The sequence below is a fragment of the Triturus cristatus genome, chromosome 1_1 (assembly GCF_964204655.1).
Source record: "Triturus cristatus chromosome 1_1, aTriCri1.1, whole genome shotgun sequence".
In the NCBI taxonomy this organism is placed as follows: domain Eukaryota; kingdom Metazoa; phylum Chordata; class Amphibia; order Caudata; family Salamandridae; genus Triturus; species Triturus cristatus.
In genome coordinates this window covers 625,437,674-625,446,861 of record NC_140579.1, presented here as the reverse complement: position 1 = coordinate 625,446,861, position 9,188 = coordinate 625,437,674, and the positions used below count along the sequence as shown (strand labels likewise).

The 9,188-nt window shown below is 44.8% G+C and overlaps 1 pseudogene; it reads left to right on the top strand.

The window, feature by feature from the left end:
• Positions 1 to 424: 424 nt before the first annotated feature.
• LOC146870724 (myosin-7-like) lies at positions 425 to 5,850 on the top strand (annotated as a pseudogene).
• Positions 5,851 to 9,188: the final 3,338 nt, after the last annotated feature.

Sequence of the window (9,188 nt, the reverse complement as noted above, 5' to 3'; positions counted from 1 at the left end):
CTCCAGGAAATATATTTCCTCGTGCTTCCCATTGCATGCTGTGTGTAGCTTAGGCAACCCATCCATGAAGCCTCACTCCCATCAGTGCCCACACTGAGCACGTGCCTCACACATCCTTTGCAGTGGCAGGTTTGAATGCTCTTGAGTTCAGAGGAGTTAGTGTCCGTGCTCTCCTAGTTTACACAGGGGTGGGCAGACCATGGATCCCACACATACATGCACATACCTGTAGGAAGAAGTCTACGGAGTTCATGGGATTCATCAGAGCCCATGGAGTCTCAACTTAGTTTAATTTACCTAACCGCGGCCACTCTTTACACAATGTCACTAGCCGAAACTATTTAGAAGAGTGGGAAATTGCATAAATGTGAGTTTTAGAAGAGTGCCTAAAGCTTGTCCCTCCTTTCTGACTGCACACTCTACCATGGGTGACGCAGAAATGTCTATGTTTGGCGCTGCAGCCCCCTTCCTACGCAAGTCGGACAAGGAGCGGCTGGAAATGCAGACGCGACCCTTCGACATGAAGAAGGACGTCTTTGTGCCCGATGAAAAGGATGAGTACGTGAAGGCCAAAATCACCAGCAAGGACAGCGACAAGGTCACTGCTGACACCGAAACGGGAAAGGTAAGGACTGAAGGAAGGGGCAAAGCTGAAGCAAGGCAAGGGCATGGCTGAGTAAGTGTCCTGGCAATGGAGGGGCCAGAGATGTAGTTCTCATGGTCCAAGCAGATGCTGGACCAAGTGTCCTGGCAATGGAGGGACCAGAGATGTAGCTATCATGGTCCAAGCTGTAAACTTGGGGCCCAGGGATGTGATAGATCCCAATCGTGGCTGTCCTTTACTACAGAACCAGAGGGCACCTAGGCCCATCTTCCATGCCTGCACCTCCCTGTGGCCTTGTGGGTCACTGGATGGGGTGATTTTGGCCAGGAGATGGCTGTGGTGAGAAGAAAGACTGCAACAAGGTGAAGGTTATAGCAGTGTTTCAGCAGTCTCACTATACATTGGATTCTGGGAATGAGTAAAGGCCTGTAATGAACAGAGCGTTCACAGGAATGCAAGGATGCCCCTTGTGCCCTTTACATTTTTTTTTATCATTCTCACTCCTATTCTTTTTCTTCACTCCTCTGTGTTTGCCCAACCATCTCTTAAGATATACCTGTGGATCTCTCATTTGACTTCTCCTCAACCCTTTCCCGGTCTTCCAACTCGCTGTTGACCTCTCATTCTCTTCTATCATTCCTCTTTCCCCTTTTCCTGCCTCAACCTGGACTTCTCATCCTCTTCTCTCATTCCCCTTCCCCCATCTCCTACCTCAACCTGGACCTCTCATCCTCTTCTCTCATTCCCCTTTCCCCATCTCCTACCTCATGGTGGACCTCTCATCCTCTTCTCTAATTCCCTTTCCCATCTCCTACCTCATGCTGGACCTCTCATCCTCTTCTCTCATTCTCATTTCCTCATCTCCTACCTCAACCTAGACCACTCATCCTCTTCTCTCATTCCTCTTTCCCCATCTCCTACCTCACACGGGGCCTCTCATCCTCTTCTCTCATTCCTCTCACTGCTTATTCTCCATCTTTTCCCTCACTCTGAGCCTCTCTTCCTTTTCTCTCGGTCTCCTTTCCCCGTTTTCTCCCTTACTAAGGACCTCTTGTGCTCTTCTCTAATTCCCCTTTCCCCCTCCCTTACCTTACCCTGGACCCCTCTTCCTCTTCGCTCATCCTCCTCACTCTTCTCTCTCCCTATGGACCTCCCACCCGTTCTCTGAGTCGCCGTACCATGAACCTCCTGTCTTGTTCTCTCATTCCCTGCCATTGTCGCCTCTCCTCATACACTGCATGTCTGATTGCCGCGTCTCAGGCTGGAGGCTTAGTACTGAGTTGCGCTGACTATGAGATTAAAAGTTGCTTTTGAGCCGCCAGGTAGAATACATTTCACAGTCAACACTGTGAGTGAGATGCCCCTGATGACGCCCCGTGTGAACCCTTCCAAGGAGTGGCACAGTTTTGTGGTGGAGATGGGTGGAAACTAGCAGGGATTGGGACTCACTGTGAACCAGAGAAGAGACTCTTCTATCTCCACTGGATATGCAATGTTGTGTCTTTGGGGAACACTTCTATGCAGATGTTTGTGGATGTCATTCCTTGGGATCCCAGTGGAGGTGAAGGGGTCCTCTCTTCCGCAGGGTGCTAGGGCGTAAGCAGGCACCAGAGTTAGCATTTAGGTCCTCTATGTCTAGGGGAAGTGCTATATATTTACACAGCGGTTCCATCATTCTGACCTGGGATGCAACAAGGGACATCTGCTGTTGCTTAGCTTGTTTTGACGTTTCTCACTTCTTTCCATTCCAATAAAATGTTTCTAGTTCGCCTAACTTTAGGCTAATATATCCAGTCACTAAGTAGCTGTGTCCTCGGTTTTCAAGACCTGGAGACTTTGAAAGCTGCAAGTCTATAAGTCTATAAGAATGGTGTGTGAGAGAGTAGGGGGATAATCCCCTCCCTTGAAATACGGGGGGTTTCAAATTTGACGTTTTTGTTTGGAAAGTGTTTGCCCCTTAAAATATCCTTTGTTTTCATTCATTGCTACTGAGTCTTGCCCCAGGGTTAAGGTAGCATTCCGGGACATGGTCTGACAGAATTGTGGCTTTGTCAGGTGGGAAGTCTTTTTCTATGAAACCTGCTGATGTTGTACCATTCCTTTAAGACACCAGCCTTTGGATAGCACGCTCATGGTTGAGTTTCAGAGCAGTAGGTTAATGGGTAGTGGTGATACACTAAAGCTGCCTGCGTAAAGATCACACGTGGTCTGGCATCGTTCTCTGCTAATGGCATAAGAACATCTGTGCCACTATAGCCTGAGATTCTGTAAAATCCGTCACTGGTTTTCCTATATTTGCTTTAAGACAATGTCTAACTATGTAAATTAAGTTGCTGTATATTATTTAATAAATGCCTATGGTTCTTAGCTTATGTCTGATTAGTCTTAATTACAAGCACAACTTACCATCATATTTAAAGAGATCAATGCATTCTGTGCTGTCAGTGCACAGAACAGAGGTTTATTGTGAGCTAAAATGTTCCACTAGCCTCTTAAGTGGGCATTGGGGCATGTTGGTTATCAAAAGTGGTTTCATACGGTTCTAAAGAGTCTGTGGTCTCTTTCTAAACGTGCATATAATGATGGATCTATGTAGGCATGTGATATTTGTATAGCACAAAACTAGATGAAAGCTAATCGAGCACTGTAAATAGTCGAGGCAACAATACAGTCTCTCTTGTCCCCCGCTCTTCCCCTGTCTCTCTTCTTACAGACGGTCACAGTGAAGGACAGCCAGGTCATGAGGCAGAACCCCCCCAAGTTCGACAAGATCGAAGACATGGCCATGCTGACCTTTCTCAACGAGCCCGCTGTGCTGTACAATCTCAAAGATGGATGATCTATGTGAGTACCTCAATGTCTCTGCAGCCCCCCAACAACCCACCAGACAAAAACTCCACCAGACCAGATTAACCAACAGGCCCATTAGATAGCCCACCCACACCATCATACTTGATACCACCTAACCGTGGGGCGAGTGCCTCACCAAAAGGACAATTCTGCCATGTTTTCTAGCGTTGCTTCCCATATAAGAGAAGATACCCCAGCATTGATGCAGCACCATTGGAACAGAAGGTGATCAAGACTTGCTCATAGTTCCTGTTTTGCATCTGTCGTCCTCAAAGAAAACCTCGTTGCAGTCTGAACAATAGCATCTGTCCTAGGGCTGGCAGCTTCAAGGGGAGCACATAATGGGCTGGTTCATGCCTTCCCCTCTTTGGGTGGCTTATCATCTGAAGGGTCTGTGCTATGTAAATGTAAATGTAAATGTATGTGTCTTGTAAAGCGCACTGCTGCCCTGAGGCGTCGTGGAGCTGTAGACCGCTGGGGAACCCGTCCTGGCTATCCCTGTGAGATGGTCCCTCTAGTTGAATAAGAAGTCATCTCCAAGGTTGGATCGTACCATCGTTCCTTGGGCAGGTTGGTGATGTCTTTATCAGAAGATGAATTGTCAAAAAGCTTAATTTCCCAAAACCAAGTTTTGGCCAAAGCTACATTATTTGGGTGTGAGGAAGAATGCAGGAAGCCGCTGCATAAACAAGACGAAAAATATGGCTATATCAAAAAATTGATATATTGAGAATCACTCTATCTACCATGAAGGATGACATGTAGAAGACACTGAATACAACAATGCAGGTTAGTGGCTAGGAAGCGACAAATAATACTAAAACAGTTGTAGAATAATTACTTCTAAATAGGGGCACCTCAGATTTAAGGCGTATATTGATTGGGGTATAAGGTGAGGGGTTTAGTGGTACCTTTTGCACAATTGCTGATGGTCAGGAATGGTTCCTGGGAGATCGGGCAGAATTTCTAGCAGAACTGGAACAGTCTGTCCCAATATGCCTTCCCTATACTGTACCGGGCACTGCTCTGCTGCTTTCCGTGGAACTACTGAAAGAAGTGCTCAGTAATTTCACTGTATATTTCTTAGTCTCCGGTGCCTTGCTCTGATATGCTCATTTGAGAGAAATGAACAGGGTGAGGCTGTTTTTGGCTTCAACCACCCGTAGCAGTGCCCTTGTAAGAAGTCTAAGGAAAGCAACTCAAATTAACACAAGCTGAGTTCAAGAGCAGAGGTGGTGAAGGCTAATCCCGGCCGCCTGCATTGATGCCTGCAGCCAGCTCCAGAGCTCCAGAGTCCCAGGTTACACGTTTTTTGATGCATATTTATATAGCGCGAACTCGACCCGAAGGTATTGGAGCGCTTTACACAGCGCCGTATTTACATCACACATTCAGGCACGGGGATAAGTGATTTGCCCAGAATCACAGGATGTGGACGCGATCTCGAGGCTCGAATCCTGGTTTCCTTCACCAGAGGCGGCAGCGCAGCCGACGGACCACATCCTCTCCCCATTCACGTTCACAGAGCCATTAATCCACCAACTGAGTGAGAGGGGAAGAAAGCACTTTCCTGAGGAAAACCACTCGGGGCCCAGGTGGACTCATGAAGCAGAGTGTGCAGAACTGACTGTGAGCCCACTGACCCTCCGGCTTCTCATGTTTGAAGGTACACTCACCCATATCCTGCATCAAAAGAGAGAAAGAGATAGGGTAAAGGTCCTGTTACGAGAGAACGTCATTTCACAAGGGTCTCTCAGGGGTGCCCGTCTGAGTCCCAGGCTGCTGGAGTGCGCCATGTTTTTTTGAGGCTATCTGCACAGTTGTCTTTCTTTCCTCTCTCCTAACAGACCTACTCCGGGCTCTTCTGTGTGACTATAAACCCCTACAAGTTGCTGCCCGTGTACAACCAGGAGGTGGTCGGTGCCTACCGGGGGAAGAAGCGCTCGGAGGCTCCGCCCCACATCTTCTCCATCTCTGACAACGCCTATCAGTACATGCTGACAGGTAAGGGCCACACCAACTCCAGACCAGACTACCCTTTGTGGAATCCACACCATTGGGGGAGTCCATCTCTGGTTGCTCTTTGTAGGCATTCAAGGCAAGCTTTTCCCCTGCCCATATTCCACCTTGGTCTGGGGGGGAACTGGCCAACCACCAGTGCGGGCTGAGTTTTTCAAATCTCTTAGCGGTGCAGGGAAATAAAACGTCACGATGATTATTATAGTTTTTAACCCATTACCAGTTGTGTCAGCCTTAGAACCCGATGTATCATTTCTGTTCAGTTGCTTACGTCTTCCACATATGCTTTTTTCTTATTTTACAGTTCTTCGCTCTTTTCTGTAATCTCTCTTTTTCTATTTGCAGACAGAGAAAACCAGTCCATCCTGATCACGTGAGTACTCCCCGTCCATCGTTTTAGCCAATCTTTTTCTTCCCTTAGCTGTCTTTCATTTCCTTCTTCATTGAGAATGCCTATCACTTAGGCCCACATGCCTTTTGGCACTGTCTTTTCTCACCTATCTTTCTCTGTCTGCTTTCTTGCTAAAATGTAAGTAAATGTTTATTGCATATAGTTAATTTAAACCATTACAATTTTGTATTAAAAATCATCAATTTTGCAAAGAGTATATATAAAAAAGGAAAAAGACATGAACAGAAGTAGGTATTCATGTTTACAAATTCGACATTAATCAACTGTGAATTGTGTTCAAGTCAGCTATACATAAGTTGTTTACATAAGTTGTTCCTCCATCACAGCCATCCTTTATCTTGTAGTTAAAATCATGTGCAAATTAAAAGTGTCTAATAAGTGCTGTTGATCCTCTGCTAAATGGCTAGGATCGAGAGCAAAATGCAATGTGAGCTATACAAAATAACACTAGTTTTTAGATGGACATCAGATTTTGTTACTTTGCAGTATGCGGATATACATACTTCCTCAAGTGTGTTGCTGAAATTGCATCCTGAATGCAAGTATTAACCAGATGTTACCAAACCAACGATTTCCTGTCCAAGACCGTGTGTAAAATCTGCAATCTATATTATTAGCTGAGATCGCGTGCAAAGTGCAAATGTAAACTAGATATTACGGGATGAGTATCTGGAGCCATGTGCAACATTGCAATATACACCATAAACAAAACACTTAATCAAAGTCAATTTCATAACTAAAATCATGTGCAAAAATGCATGTATGCGTATCACTGTAACAGTGAAACAATGAAGGTGTATAAAATCGGCTTAGCAGCATGGTATGTAACACAATTTGACACCTACATTTATTGCCAGCTCACACAGCAGCAACTATAAACAAGAATTTAGAACTTTGAGAACATTCTGAACATCTATGTAGTCCAGCAACAGGCAGCCATCTTCCTTCTTTTATTGCTGCTGCTCACCAGATAAGTAGCCTCTACATTCCTCTGAAATTATCTCTGTTTTCTACTATTACCATAATGTATATATATAACCCCCAGACGGTGAAACAACCAACTGACTGCGGTGCAGCGGAACCGGCCGGGTCGTAGAACGCGTACGAGTCTGAGAAGCGCCGCACGAGGTAGGAGACGCCAAGATTGTCTGGTGAGAGGTGTGCTGCGAGCAAGGCAGTCACCGAAACTCGCGCAAATACATTTTATTGCAATTAGAAATGTCAGCCGACATGCTGCATAGTAGGGAGGAAGCTGCGGATGCTATGTTTACTGAGAGCCCTAACTCCCAAGCTCAGATACCGGTATCTGACACAGGAATGCATAGCCAGCCATCAAATTTGAAGGACTTATACAAACAGTTGGAAAAACTCATGAAAACAGAGCAAGCGAAATGGTGGGAGCACAGATCTCTGTCTAAATATCTGGAAGTGGGCAGAATCCCACGAGGTCTCCGCATCATGCTCGCTCCGAGTTATGAAAACCCTAATCCGAGCATGCTGCGAGAGTGGGCGGAGAGCAACTTGGAGGCTTCCAAAAATCTAATGTGTATCCTCATCAAGTATGCGGATAGTGACAGAGCAGAATTACAAAATAAAATCGATGAGATCAACGAGCAGATTATGGCCTGGGAAACTAGCACTGATTCGCCTACGCTACGAGAAGAAATGAGCACAAGACTAAAAAAGGAAGAAGATATAATAAAAAAACATAAAACATATAAATTTCAACGTGACAAACTTGATTATGAGAGAGGGCAGATTTTCACTTTTGCCCGGAAATATGACGCTATCAAGATGCCGCGCAAAGCAGTTAGATTTCAAACAAATCCTGACAACAGAGTGGGGCAAACAATGGACATACCAACGGCGTCATCTGTATCAGATCTTAGCTCGGCCATCGACAGCGAGTCAGATGTGGAACAAAGTAGGGGAGCAACAGCCTCTAGTATTTCCAAACACTCCTTGAGTGAAGAAATTGTTTTTTTACAAGAGGAACGGCGTTTCAATCTACGCCCCAGGAATACAAACATGAGAGGAGGAAAAGGAGGAACATCAAACGCAAGGAAAGACGCAGAGCAAGGCGCAAGCGAATCAATGCGTCCCCAACACAACAACAACAAGAAACCGATAAGAAAGAATTGGAGGCAAAAATAGCTTCCCAAGTGTCCAATGAAAGATCAGTCATCAATCTCTCTGATATCAATCTAAGTGAAGCTGAACAACAACTGCTATCCTTAGGATTATCGTACTGTCCGGAATCTAACTTCCAGTATACACAAACAAGGGTGGATGTTTATAAATTTATACGGAAATTAAAACTCAAAAAGTTCCACAGTTTACAAAAATCTAAAATCTCCCTTCCTATTTCAAACTTGGCAACGAATGAACTGCCGCAAGATTTAGCTGTATCAGATACCACTCTCTTGTGTGATATGCAAGCTCTCGAATCAGGCATCTCCCCAACATTGGACTCACAAAACATTAATCTAATCTTGGAGCAACAAGCCATTTCAACCAATGCCACGATCAACTCTGGACTCAAATTGAAATCAACCTTTGTCCCTATCCTCCCACGTGATTCCATTGACGTATCCCACGAAGTAGTTTTGAACGAAATAAAAAAGCTCAATCACAAAACCTGGGGCATTTTCAATCATCACAAAGCACGCCAGCACCAAATTACCAGCTGATCAAAAAACTACAAAAAGAGGATTCCCTTATTATAAGGAACTCAGATAAAGGTGGCAATGTTGTGCTTTGGCCTAAGAAATTATACTTGGAAGAGGTCTTGTTGCAATTGAATGACAGGTCATGCTACAGATTAAGCAACAAATTAACATTAGTAGCAGCACAAAATGAGCTTTTTAAACGCCTACTAGCATGGAAAAGCACAGGATTGATCAACACGGACGAATACAAATTTCTAAAAAAAGACTATCCTGTCACGCCCGTGATATACTTCATTCCAAAGATCCATAAAGACACTAACAACCCCCCGGGTAGACCTATCATTTCGGCCAAACAAAGTCTGTTGGAGAACATTTCCATTTACATGGATTCCTTTTTACAGGAGCATGTCAGAGCCCTACCATCATACATAAAAGATACTACAGATTTTTTAACAAAAATCCATGAATGCCAATGGTGTAATGAGTATCTATTGATTACTATAGATGTGTCAAGTTTATATACGAGCATACACCATAAAGATGGCATGCGAGCTCTGAAACACTTCTTGGACAGGCGACCAATTCAGTTCCTTAATCATAACAAAATATTACTTGCCTTGACTGAATTTTGCCT